Source organism: Sciurus vulgaris, assembly GCF_902686455.1.
Source record: "Sciurus vulgaris genome assembly, chromosome: 8".
In the NCBI taxonomy this organism is placed as follows: Eukaryota; Metazoa; Chordata; class Mammalia; order Rodentia; family Sciuridae; genus Sciurus; species Sciurus vulgaris.
In genome coordinates this window covers 118,989,927-119,002,768 of record NC_136468.1, presented here as the reverse complement: position 1 = coordinate 119,002,768, position 12,842 = coordinate 118,989,927, and the positions used below count along the sequence as shown (strand labels likewise).

The window sequence follows — 12,842 nt, the reverse complement described above, 5'->3', positions numbered from 1 at the left end:
CCAGAGCATGGGGAGGGACCAGAACTATCAAGAACTGGTCAAGAACTACCTTGAAATCCCACCTAAGGGCATGGCTCTAATCACCTCCCATTAGGAACCTCTCAAAGTTTCCACACTTCTCTCCCCACACTGAGGACCAACTCCCAACACACAAACCCTTGGAGGACAAATTGTCTCCAAACCATAGCACTGCCTTACAACTCAGTGATTCTTGCTGGGTAAAATGTTGATCTCTGGAGACTGTGTGGCAGTACCTGCAGACATTTCTGTTTCTTACCGCTAGAGGGAGGCACTGGCACCTCGTGAAGAGAGTCCAGTGATGATGCTCAATATTCTACAATGCCCAGAAGAACCCTCCACAACCAAGAATTAATCTGGTTCAAAATGTTAGCAGTTTCCAAGGTTCAGAAATGCTGTTTAACTAAAGAGCAGACAATTCCAGTCAGACTCATGTGGTTGATCCTACTCTGGTGATCACAGCTTTTATTTCTGGATTGTCAAACTCTGTCTCTTAATGTTTCAGTCTCATAATTTTCTCAGTCTTCCTTGGTTTTTCTTCCTACCCCTGTAAATCTGTTACTTATTCTTGAAGTTCTGAAAGTTTTACTGACTTCTGCTGCTGTATGTTGTTTTGCTCTCGAAGCAGGCTGAGCTCTTCTCCTTCTACCCAGCCACTCTGCAGTCATCTTGAGAGGTTCTGGCCTGAGTCTGTCATCTGTTTTCAGAATGTTGATTTGCTTGGATGTGTAATCCTGCCTGCCCTACAGTAATCTAACTGGTACTGTGGTCATAGCTCATGATAAGCAGGAAATGTAAATATCAGCTGTGAATCCCACTTGCATGATGGGATTAGAGAAGCTTGTGCACTGCATTGTCTAACAAACTGTTTCTCTCTTTCTCCCTCCCTCACCCCTTTCTTTTTCTCCCGCCCAATCCTGGCAATTGTATCACCTTTTACCATGAACAGTTTTTCCCACCCTTCCCTTGTCCCCTGCCCTCACATCCCAAACCCGCCATGGTGACCACACATACTTGAACTTCTCCCACCCCGGTGTGCGAGGCAGTTCTGACAGGGTCTGCTCCCGCTGTAGTGCCAGGCTTCTTTCGCACAGTCGGAGTGGACTGGAGGGCGTGCTCTGACATGCCCTGCCTCACCACCGACTACTTCCCTGAATGACTACACAGAAGGCTGCTACAGTCTCCTCCTGGAAGCAGACGTGAACAGGTTATGTCAAAGATAAAGGTACTCAGCTTTGTTCGCCAGGGTCCAGAGCATGTCCAAACACATGTATTTGAACACCAGAGTTTCAAACCTGTGTCCTATTACATTTGGGAAATTTTTTTTTTTTTTTGATGTAAGAACTGTTCTTCAAGACTGTTGACATTAAGTTTCTCCTCAGTGACTGCTCTCATATTTTCTGTTGCATTTATTTTGGGCACACTACATCTTTTCTAAGATTATGTTCTAAGATTATTCATTTTGGCCTAGAAATATTATCTGCCTTCTATTTCCAGCCTTTTGATCTGATTGATTGTCCCAAGGCTGATTTATAAATTGTTAATTTTATGAATTACCACAGAATGATTATCCAGGATGAAGCAAAGGAGAATACAGCAGAATGGACTCACAAGTGTCACTGCCCCAGGCCAAGCACATTCATGTGCACTTTCATTTGTTTTTTCAGGAAGAATGAGGAGGGTGCGCATCAACGACTGCCCAGCAGGTGTGTGAAACGTTTATCTGCCAGTGCCTCATGCAGAGTTACCAGATCATAGTGCAGCGCAAAGCACAGACAGCCAACCCACCGCCCCACCCCCACTGAACAGTAGCCCACTCTGTAGTGGAGGGGAGTGTTCGCCTTATATTTTTTTCTTTTGTACTAAATTTATGGGATTGGGTTTTCAAGAATACAGGAAATAGATAAATTTAGGAACAGTCATTTTCAAGACAGAATTTTTCTTTGTCAGTTTTACTTATGTGGAATAAAATCTCTCTTAAGTGCTAATTCATCTTTAACACTTTAAGTTACAGCTCTCCTTTCAAGATAGGTGACCAAGTTTAGGAGTGGTATACCTGACTCAGATGTACCTAGGAGTAGCAGGCAACAAAGTCAATACTGAGCTGTCAAAAGTGTATGATTACACAAAAGTTAAAAATCTACATAGTGCACAACCATAGAAACGAAGTGATATACCCCATTTGTGTACAATGAATCAAAATGCAGTCTGTAAAAAATAAAAAGTCACGTTCAGGAAAGAAAAAAAAACCACAATGTCACAATCTGTATGACTGAACCTAGAAAACACTTACAGAGAGAAAGCTGGGACCAGGTGATGGGGGTGGTGTGTATTGTGAATATTCTAAACCCAGAAATGGATATTTAGTTATTTTTAGTACAGTACCAGTCACACTGCAGTTTCTCAAATACTACCTAAACTTCAAGTTTATTCCTGTTTTTCTTTTCTCCCTATCCTGGATTCATCTTTCTCTTCTCTATTATTGAAGCTTGGTGACTTGAAGCAATAACAGGCCATTTGTCGGTGACAGAGGCTAAGAAGTAACAAACGATCAGTAGCACTCTTAATTAAATAAGAGTCAGGCTATGGAGAGCTTTTCTAAAATAAGTCTAGTAGAGGGAATGAAACGTGGGTGCTGGGAATCAGAAAGCGGTCATCACTTCCTAGAACAGTCAACAGACTTTGTCTCTTGTTTCCTCATTGTTGCTAAGGAGACCTTCACTCCCCTAACCACCCAAGGCAAAACTCAGATCATTTTTGGCTCCATTAGTGCTCCTCTGACCAGAGGATCAGAGAAGTGTGACTCTGTTAGTGGGGCTTAGTGGTCCAGTTCAGACCCCACTGTTCATAGCTGAAGTTTGGACCCCCTCTGGATTTTTATTGAAAGCTCCTTTGGTCATCTTTTGTACATTGTCTTCTATTCATATTTCAAACACATTAGCCTTTTGGAGTGTCAGGACTTTTTTCATCGTTTTATCCTCCACAATGGAAACCACAGGGCATAGAATACAGCAGTGAGTGTGGGTCAATAAATACATGAATTCATTCATGCATTCATTCATTCATTCACTTATTCATCCAGCTGTCTTTGAAGCTCTTACTCAGAGGAAGGATTTATAGCCCAGTGGGGAAAAATAATTTAGTCAAACTATGAAAAAATTGTTGTGATAAACAAGAGCCTGTGAGATTTTAATTATGGTCTGATCTGGTCTGGAAGGGACAGCTTCGCGGAGGAGGTGACATTTGAGTTTAGACCTGAAGTATTACAGGGGTTATTAGGAGAAGTATCAGGTTGGGAGTGGAGGGTAGGAACTGAAGGGAAGAGCATGCCAGGGATCCATGTGTGCAAAGGCCCTGTCATGGGAGGCCTTGTGACACAAGGAACCACAAAGAATGCTGGTGACAGAGCACAAGGAATGAACTACAGGTTCAGCCAGAGGTGTCAGGAGACCCAGGCCTCACCAGACTCTGGAAAGGATTTTGTTCTCTAACCCAAGAACACTGGAATGATCTCACCTGCATTATGACCCTAGTAAGTCTGCCCACTAGCTGCTCTCTGGAATAGATGGTATATGTTCTTCATGGGTCTGTATTTACTCTGCGTCCAGTGCTGATTCTGATTGATTCATGAACCTTATCGTCAAGGACAGTGGACCAGAGGCAACTTGCCTGATGTTACCCTTTCTGTTTATTTTCTTCTTCCATAAATTCAATCTCTTATTTCTGTAGTAACAGAAATGGTGCCATTGTTATTATAATTACTGGAAAAGTTGTCATCATAACTAAGTTTGTGCTGCTCGCTTGTCACAGATTTATTGATTATCCAATGTGAGCCATGCCCTGTTCCATTAGAGAACAGAACAGCACTGGCCTTGCCTTGGGGGACAGAGTCTCTTGGGAAAGATTGACTTTAAACTAAAAATCACAAGTATATATTTAATCAGATTGTGAAGAGTGCTGTGCAGGATGAAAACAGAAATAGCTGCAGTGCACCCAGTTTATTTTTAAATGTTTTTGTTAGTGCATTATAGTTATATATAATATTGGGGTTCTTTCTCACATAGTCAGACATGCCTGGAATATAATTTGCTCCACATTAGGATGCAATATCAGGGTGCCTCACTATATAACACCGTCTTCCTAATAGCCAGCAGGGTGTTTCTAGCATGGACACAGGAATTCCTAGATGGGGCATGTTCTCTTTCTACTTGCAGAAAGTGAAACTAGGGGAGATTTGGTCCTTGAGATCATGAGCTGTCAAAAGAAAGAGTTGAGGTTTAATCTTGGGTAACCTGAGTCAAAGTCTAGCTTCTTTCCCAGGTGAAGCTGGTCTGCCACTTCCTCTGCATTATCTGATAAATTTCCATAATCCCAGCGAAGATCCTTTCAGCTTCTGCCATCCTCTTCTCCTGACCACTACTGTATTACCTGCCATTATGTGACTGTCAAAGCTGAACACCTCATTCATAGCACTGAATTTCATTTTGAAATCAAGAGTCTTGCCTTAGCTTTTTTGTTCTATGCAGCACAATTTTCACTCTCTCGAATTCATGTCTTTTTGAGTCTTCATTATTTTCCTCTTTCTTGAATTCAATTCCATTCAAATTTAAAAAAAAAAAAATTTTTTGTGATACTGGGGTTTGAACCCAGAACCTTGCACAGGCTAGGCAAGCATTCTACCACTGAGCTACATCTGTAGCCCTCAGTTAATATTTTTTGAATAACTGCTCTGGGCATGGCATTTTACCAGGTGCTACTGAAAATATATGAACAAAATTCAGCCCTGGCCTCCTAGAACTTTTATTTTTTAATTTTAATATACCCTTTTATTTATTTATACTTTGAGAGGGGATTTCACATGTTGCCCAGACTGGCCTCAACCTGGGCTGAAGTGTTCCTCCTGCCCCCTGAGTAGCTGGGACTATGCGTACACCTTACTGCCCAGCTCTTTGAATCTCATAGTTCATGAGAGTATGAAAGACACACCTAAAGAGCTATATACAAGTTACCATTCGAGCTGTTCATAGGGTCTCACAGTGTTCTGGAGGAAGTGGTATTTGATGTTGACTTTAAATGATCTGAAGGATTTTGATGGTGGCCCATGAAGTGAAGGCAGCAGAAGCAACATGAACAGATGTTTGAAGGAGGGAAATTACAGTGAATAAATAAATGGTCCTTTAAGACTGAAGCTTAGAACAGCAGTGTGGGAGGCCTGGGAGTGGAAGCTGGGAAGGTGGGTCCGGCCACCCTGGGGTAAGAACCTCAGATGCTGGGGTATGCAGCTGGTGCTTAGATGGAGTGGAGTTCCATTTTACTTCCTGTCTCTCTTTTTAAAATTTTTTTAATTAGAGCTTTATGGTTATACATAATAGTTGGCTTCATCCCAACAAACTCATACATGCACAGCAGTCAATTTCAGTTCATGATCCCCTCTCCTTCCCCTTTTGCCTCCCGTCTCCCCTCTCCCCACCTCTGTCCAGTCTACTAGACTTACTTTCACTGGTCTAGTAATTTGTATTTGATCAGTTCTTTGTGTAGTCTTATCCTTCCCTCCCTTTCCTTTTTTTTTTAATTCTAACTTCTGCATATGAGAGAAAACATCTTACCTTTGAGTTTCTGAGTTTGGCTAATTTCAGTTAGCGTATTCTCCATTTCCATCCATATAACAGCAAATGCCATATAATATCATTATTTTTGGTGGCTGAGTAAAACTCCACTGTATACATATACCAAATTTCTTAATCCATTCATCTATCAGTGGGCATCTGGATTGCTTCCATAATTAAGCTATTGTGAATTGTGCTGCTATAAACATTGATGTGGCTATATTGCTACAGTATGATGATTTCAGTTCTTTGGGGAAAATACCTAGGAGTAGAAAGGCTTGTTCTTATGGTGGTTCTATCCCTAGTTTTTTAGGAAATCTCCAAACTGCTTTCCAGAGTAGTTGTATTAGCCTGTAGTCCCACCAACACTGTGCAAGTGTTTACAGTCTCTCTTAACCTGTTAACATTTACTCCAGAATGTTCTTCCTTGAAGGAGGAAGCATCAGGCTGTTCAGCTCGGCATGTGAAATCTAGGTGTTATCAGCACCACTTGGGTCTAGTCTGCTCTTGGTTGGTTTGATAACAGAAAAATATGCCAACTTCTGGACTTATTTTAAACAAGAATTATATTCTATAAAACTTCCCCTCAAAAGAAAGTGTTGCCTCTTCTGTTTCTCACTTTCTGCATCTGTGTGGATGAAAAAGAACACCTTTTTAGGAATGAGCCTCAGCCAGTTAGAGGAAGTCTTATTATTTTTCCTATTAGGCCTTATGTCTCGAAACTGTCCTGAGGAGGAGGACCAGTATTGGTGGAGTATGGGCATAACTTTCCACAAAGTGACACTGAAGGATCACAGTGATGCCATACCTTCCCACGTGAGTCCTTTTATATTTAAGGTCTTTAACTACTAATCTGGATTATGTCTGCTTGCTAAATTGTGTATAGTTCTTAGTTCAAACCCAGGAAGTTTAGCAGTTGGTTTTTTCTTCAGAGTGTTTGTTTTGAAACATCCCTGAGGTTATTTTAAGGTATAGGTTACCTACTGAATCAAAGGGATTTGGTTGAGCTTATGCTATTTAGTATGATTAATATCAATTAAGAACAAAGAACATGAAGGGAGAAGAATGAAAAAAATTAAGATCTGGTAAATTTCCATTAAAGTCCCCTGGAATGAGTTGATTACTATAGTCGAGGGTTGAATGCCAAGGATAATGCTAAGTGCATTAGACAGAAAAGAGAACTGGGAGGAATGATCTTTTGAATGTCTAGGCATGACCTGTATGAATCTGTCCAGATCCACTGCACCTATAGTCTATGCCTTTTGCACTTATACTCAGAATTTGTCTCTTATTGGGTTAATTTCTCCCACAAGCAGCTGGAACAGTACAAGTAGAATTACTTGTTCTGCTGGCTCTGAGAATTTTAGGATTGAGAGCATCTTTGCTGCTTAGTTGTATGCATACTCTATCATTTGTCTTTTTTTTTTTTTTCTGATGATGAGATGATATCTATTTTGTCTTCCCAGAAAAAAAATGTAAGAATTAAAACACAATTGCACAATTGCATGGGTTAAATATAGTGATGAAGTAGATAGGGTGATGGTTATGCAACAGTATGGAGGTACCTAATGTCACTGACTTACACAATCAAAATTGGTTTAAGTGGTACCCTTTGTTATGTATATGTACAATTTAAAAAACATCAATGGACTCAGTGATGCTGTGCTCTTTTGTGCAAGTGTCAGTGCAGACTGTGTTCTTAACATTTTCTTGACTGTGTGACTAGTAGCTTTGTCTCATTTTTGACTTTTTACTTTTGTGCACAGTTAATGATGATGTATAGTTACAACCTTGCTGAGCCTGGGTGCTCACAGTAGTTCTGATTCCTCTGAGATTAAAACGAAAGCTGCGTTCATGGCCTTCCTTCAAAACTCGTATCTTAAATGAAATCACAAACGTCAGCATCAGATGAAAACACACTCATGGGGAGGTGGACCTTCATGCACCAACTCCAGAGAGAGTTCACTGAGGTGCTCTGAGTATCTCTTTTATTTCTTGCCACCACCCTGCTTTCCTTTGCCTCTGTAGCTTAACTGAATCTCTAAAATTCTGGAGGTCCTGTGTCCTGCTGCTGCCAACCCATATCACTGCCACCAGGCACCTTTTGTGGAGGACTTGAACCAGATTCGCAAGTGGTATCACTCAGATCTCATGATGCAGTGAGGGCTCCTGGGGCGCCTTAGGGACTGTGCCTGCTGTTGGATGCAGAGTCTGCCACCTCCTTTCTCAGGGGCCTCTCATTGGTTGGTTTATTTACCCAGTGTATTCCTGTACTGTATGAAGAAGAGAGGTTAAAGGGTATGTCAAACCATGGGGGAATGTCCCATGGTATAAGCTACCCCCTCTAAGGACACAGTGCCTTTATCTGCTCCCCAACTGGGATCCAGTGTTGAACACAGCTGCCTGTGTGGTATGGTGCTGAATTGCTGAGTTCAGACTCTTAGGAGTTTAACAGGAGCAGTCCTTTCTTACTAACATCACTTTTAAGAGTGCCCAGCATTCTTCATCCTTCATTTCATCACACTCTTCTACCCAGTGGGAAGACTGAGGCTCATGAGGCTCGTGGAATGTTTCTGAGGGCACCCTGCTAATAAGGGGCAAATCTAGGATTCAGCATTATTGTGTTTTGTTTGCATTAACATGTATTATAATTTGCAAGGGTGTATAAGTGCTTGCATACAGGTCTACAAATTTTGGCAAATGTATAGATTCATGCAGCCTCCACTTTGATCAGGATACAGATTAGTCTTATCTCAAAAAAAACTCCATCATGCTCTTCCTTGTGGTCGTTTCTCCTACAGCCCTGTCCCCTAGCAACTGCTGCCTGGCTCGTTGACCATCACAGCACTTCTATCTTTTCCAAATGTTACAAAAATGAAATCATACAATATGAAACCTTTTGAGACTGACTTCTTTCACTTAGCATCATGCTTTGGGATTCATTCAAATTGTTCTGAGTATCAGTAGTTCACTCATTTTAATTGTCTTCTAGTGTTGCATCACGAACCCTGTTTTTATTTATTTTTTTAACCCAAAACAAAGTTCATTAGTCTTTCTCCCACATCATCTACTTTTGTATGCAGCATCACTTACAATTTGGAACATTTCTAGGAGACCTTCTGTAATGGGAAGAATGTTGGTTTTGAACTGAGGCAGCTAGAGTTTGAATTCCAGTTCTAGTGGGATTTGTAATAAATTGTTTAACCTCTCTGAGCCTCGGTTTTCTTCTTCCATCATTTGTTGAACACAAAGAACCTGTGTTCCTCTACTGTGTGAATTGGGTTCTCAGTACCTACAGATGGAGCAGCCTGTGCTGGAATGTGAGTGGTATCCACTGAGAGAGTCCACTAGAGCCTCATCTGCTCTTCTCTGCTTTAGAAAGGACCCACCACAGAAAGCTTCCAGATGACCAGGCTCATTTCTACACACTCTCTTGTGTCTGTTAGCCACACACTACAGAAGAAGAAAGGAACCACAACTCTGCCTGCTCGGCTGGAGATGGAGGCAAGTCGAGACTGCCTGGTTTGAGAGGAACCTGTTCACTGCAACAAAGGGTTTTCAGTGCTTCACTACTGTGACCAGGACAAAACAAGATTTCCATCTGTTAGGAGCTGCTAAGAAGATGGAGGCCAGCCATTCCCTGGTAAGTCTTGAGGAATATGAAATAGATCAGCAATTACAAATTTTTAGTCTGAAGCTTAATTTAAGTTACAAGACACATTTAGTTTGTCCCACAAAATATTTTAATTTTTTTATTTTTTTGAGATGGGCTCTTGCTATGTTACTTAGGCAGGCTTTGGATTCCTGGGCTCAAGTGATCCTCCTGCCTCATTCTTCTAAGTAGCTGGGACTATAAATGGGCTCCTCTGCAGTCAGCATTTTAAAAATATTTTTTAAATATTTCAGCCAAATTTTTCCAATTTGGAGATTTCATATATCTTGATTTTATATGAATTTTCATTGATAATAAAAAGGTATATATAGCATGTAAAGTCCAGCTTTGCTTTTCATTTTTTGGACATACAGTGTTACTCTATATCCCACACTATCCTGGAAATCACAATCCTCCTGCCTCAGCCAGCTTTGCTTTAAATAGTGGAGGCTGTCTGCATTTATACCCAACCACAATGGGCTGTACTTTAGAAGGGACATGTGTTTCTGGTTCTCCATCTGGTTTTGGACTTGTCTTGCACCCTCAACCATGATACCTAACTGCTTTCTGTAGGCATTTGGGTATGTGGCTACAGTTGACAGGATACTAGTGGGACCACACCTTGCATTGGGGGCAAGGAGAGCATCCCAGGAAGTAGGATTTGGAAATTGTAGGCAGTGAAGTATTTACACAAGGAGAGAGGTGGGATTCAGGGAAAAGAGATAACATTCCTGTGCACAGGTGTAACCTGCCTTGGGCAGCCTTCCTGGTCTTCCCTTCCCCTAGCTAGATCACATTCCCTTCTGCTTGCCTACATCCTAGGCCTGTGTTCATCAGGACATCTGTGTATTCCTATTCCCTGTAACCTGACTGCCAAAAAAATAAAAATAAATAATAAGAAAAAATAGATATTTACCCTGGAGTGAGTGTGTTAGGAGAGTCTGCACTTTATCTGTCAGCTCTAAGAGTGGGTGTTGTGCCTAGCAAGAGGCAACACACATTAGACTTTCAGAAAGCAATGTTGAAGCAAGTGGAAGAGCAGGGGGTATGATGGGAGGTGCAATTGGAAAGACAGGGTGGGAAGCTGAATGCCAGGCCATCCATACCTGATCTCATAGCCAAAGGAATCCTTTGAGTTTCTTTATACTGGGGAATACCACTGGGGGGCGCTTTAGCATTGAACTACATCCACACTCCTTTTTATTTTTTATTATGAGACAGGGTTTCACTAGCTAGCAATCCTCCTTCCTCAGCCTCCTGAGTTGCTAGGAATCCAGGCATGTGCCACTTGCCCAGCTCTAAAGTTTTTTTTTATTTTAATGGAAATTTTTCAGACAGATGGAAAAAAAGTAGACAGAGTAGTATAATAAATTCCTCTTTCCTCATCACTCATCTTCAATGATCTGTAACTCAGATCATTTTTTCTCAAGTTGCAGACAGCATACCTCTTCTGTAGTATTTCAAACTACATCTCTGAAACGTAAGTCCTCTTAAAAACAAACAAACAAAAAAAAAAAAAAACCAAAACCCAAATGGAAATCTTCTAGTTTACCTTTAAAAATTATATTCCTTAACATCATGAACTATATAGTTAGTGTCTTTGACAGAAATGGTTTCTTCAGAGATGAGCCCCATGTATAGGAAGGCTTGGTGGGTGGGTGCCAGGAAGCAGAGGTCAGGTGGAGGCTGATGATGAAATAGAAAGGAAAGGATGATGGAGAGGACAGGGCAGGTTGCCTGGGAGATGGCAAATGAGAGATGAAAGCAGGGTTAGGATGGGCTCTTTACTGAAGGCACCGTGTCCTCTTCCAAAAATAACTTTATCAGACCCAGGAAAGAGCCCAGAACTCTTCCTGGCAGCTTCTCCCTATAACTAATCACAGACTTTTCCCTCTGAAAAGGAGAACAAGGACCATATGTTGCTGGGAGGGTGTGAAGCTGGGGGTGAGGTATCTTATTTTAATTTGTCAGTGAGTCATCATTTAGTACACACCAAGGATCCTCTTTCTGCTCATACTGGGAGAAGGCTATCTTGGGGTAGTAGCATCCCCTAAAGTAAAGAGTGACTGACAGTAGGAGGCAGGACAGAGTCCTGAAGACTTTTTCCTTGCCCCTAGCAGATTGCTCCTGGGGACAGATGTTTTCTCAAGGGTGAACACACAGTAGAGAGACACAAATTTACATAACATTTGCTCATACAGCGTTTTTTGGTATGCTTTTCTTCTGTACCAAGCAGATTCAGTTATATTTATTGTGAAATAAGTGTTATGTTATGACCAAGTTTCTCTCTCTTGGTATTGGAGATGATTGAACCAATAGGTGCTCCACCACTGAGATAATTTCCCTACGCTTTAAAAAAAAAATTTTTTTTTTTTTTTTTTTTTTTTTTTTTTTGAGAGAGGGTCTTACTGAGGTTGCCCAGGCTGGCCTTGAACTTGCAATCCTCCACCTCAGCTTCCTAAGTAACTAGGATTGCTGGCATGCACCACCATGCATAGCCTATGTTTATTTCTTTCAGTTTCCTTCTGTATCTGTAGGTGCAGATGTTTGGTCAGGTTTTTATGGAAGGCAGAGGTCTCTGGAGTCTCAGGCCCTGATGATTAATAGCAGTGGAAGGAGCCTGGCCAATAGATATAGGCCAACAAGCTCCTCTGCTTCTATTAGATGAGTATAGCTTGATAGCCAAGCTAGGGTGGAGGGGAGAGATAGACAGACAGACACTTCAGCAGATAGGATGTCCTCATCCTATCCAGGGTGGCTCTGGTGTGTGCTCGTTACTTAGGGCTCCATGTTGAAAGCAGGCCAGAAGTATGGTGCAGCATACCATCAACCTGCAAAGGCAAGTGAAAGGCATCTCCATTTGTCTTCCTGCTTCTTGTAGTCTGTCTTCCTTCTACCCACCTTCCCAGACCCACCCACTGCATATGGCACTGCATCTATGGAGGCTTGGCTGCCCCACCCGTTAGAATGCAGTGTGTCCTTGTGTGTGGTCTCATGCATGTGCGTATACATTTGCACTCATTATTTTGTGGCAGTCTCCTCCCTGAGCCATTAGACAAGTAGCCTCTAAAGTCAAGGACAGGGTCTGTTTGATGTCTGACTCTGATTCCTGATCTGTGGTTCAACATGTGGAAGGCAATTAAGTCAATGTGGATTGTTATGTGTATCCGAGTGTGCATCTGAAAGGGTGCTGGGGGTAACTGAGGCTTCTTACCATTGCTGTTCCAGTCATAGCCCACTGCTGTAGCCCTCAAGAAGTACCAAAGAGTGTCGGTGTGCATTGGTGCATGTGGCTTAGGAAAACATGTGACAATGTGGTAGAGAGAGAAACACACATAGACAGGCATTCAGTGTGATGTCAGTGGAGGAGGGAAAGAATCAAGCATGTATTTTGCCTTTCCTCTGTGATACCTCAGAGTCACCAAATAATTGGTGTGAGAAGTTTCTCTTTTAGAATATGTGTAGAATAAATGTAGAATATGTGTAGACTCCAAAGAATTATAAGATCATCAGTGGCAGCTAGCGCCACCAGAGAGAAAGCCAGACACTATGGGTCTCCAGATAGA

The 12,842-nt window shown here is 41.7% G+C and overlaps 1 protein-coding gene across 1 annotated transcript in view; it reads left to right on the top strand.

Annotated features, from left to right (window-relative positions):
* The first annotated feature begins 1,177 nt into the window (after window positions 1–1,177).
* Window positions 1,178–12,842, top strand: part of LOC306668461 (uncharacterized protein) — a 61,902-nt gene continuing 50,237 nt past the window's right edge. The window contains exons 1-2 of the mRNA XM_079151853.1: window positions 1,178–1,724; window positions 9,003–9,267. The gene's annotated coding sequence lies outside the window, so the exon portion shown is untranslated. The remainder of the gene's footprint in view (window positions 1,725–9,002; window positions 9,268–12,842) is intronic.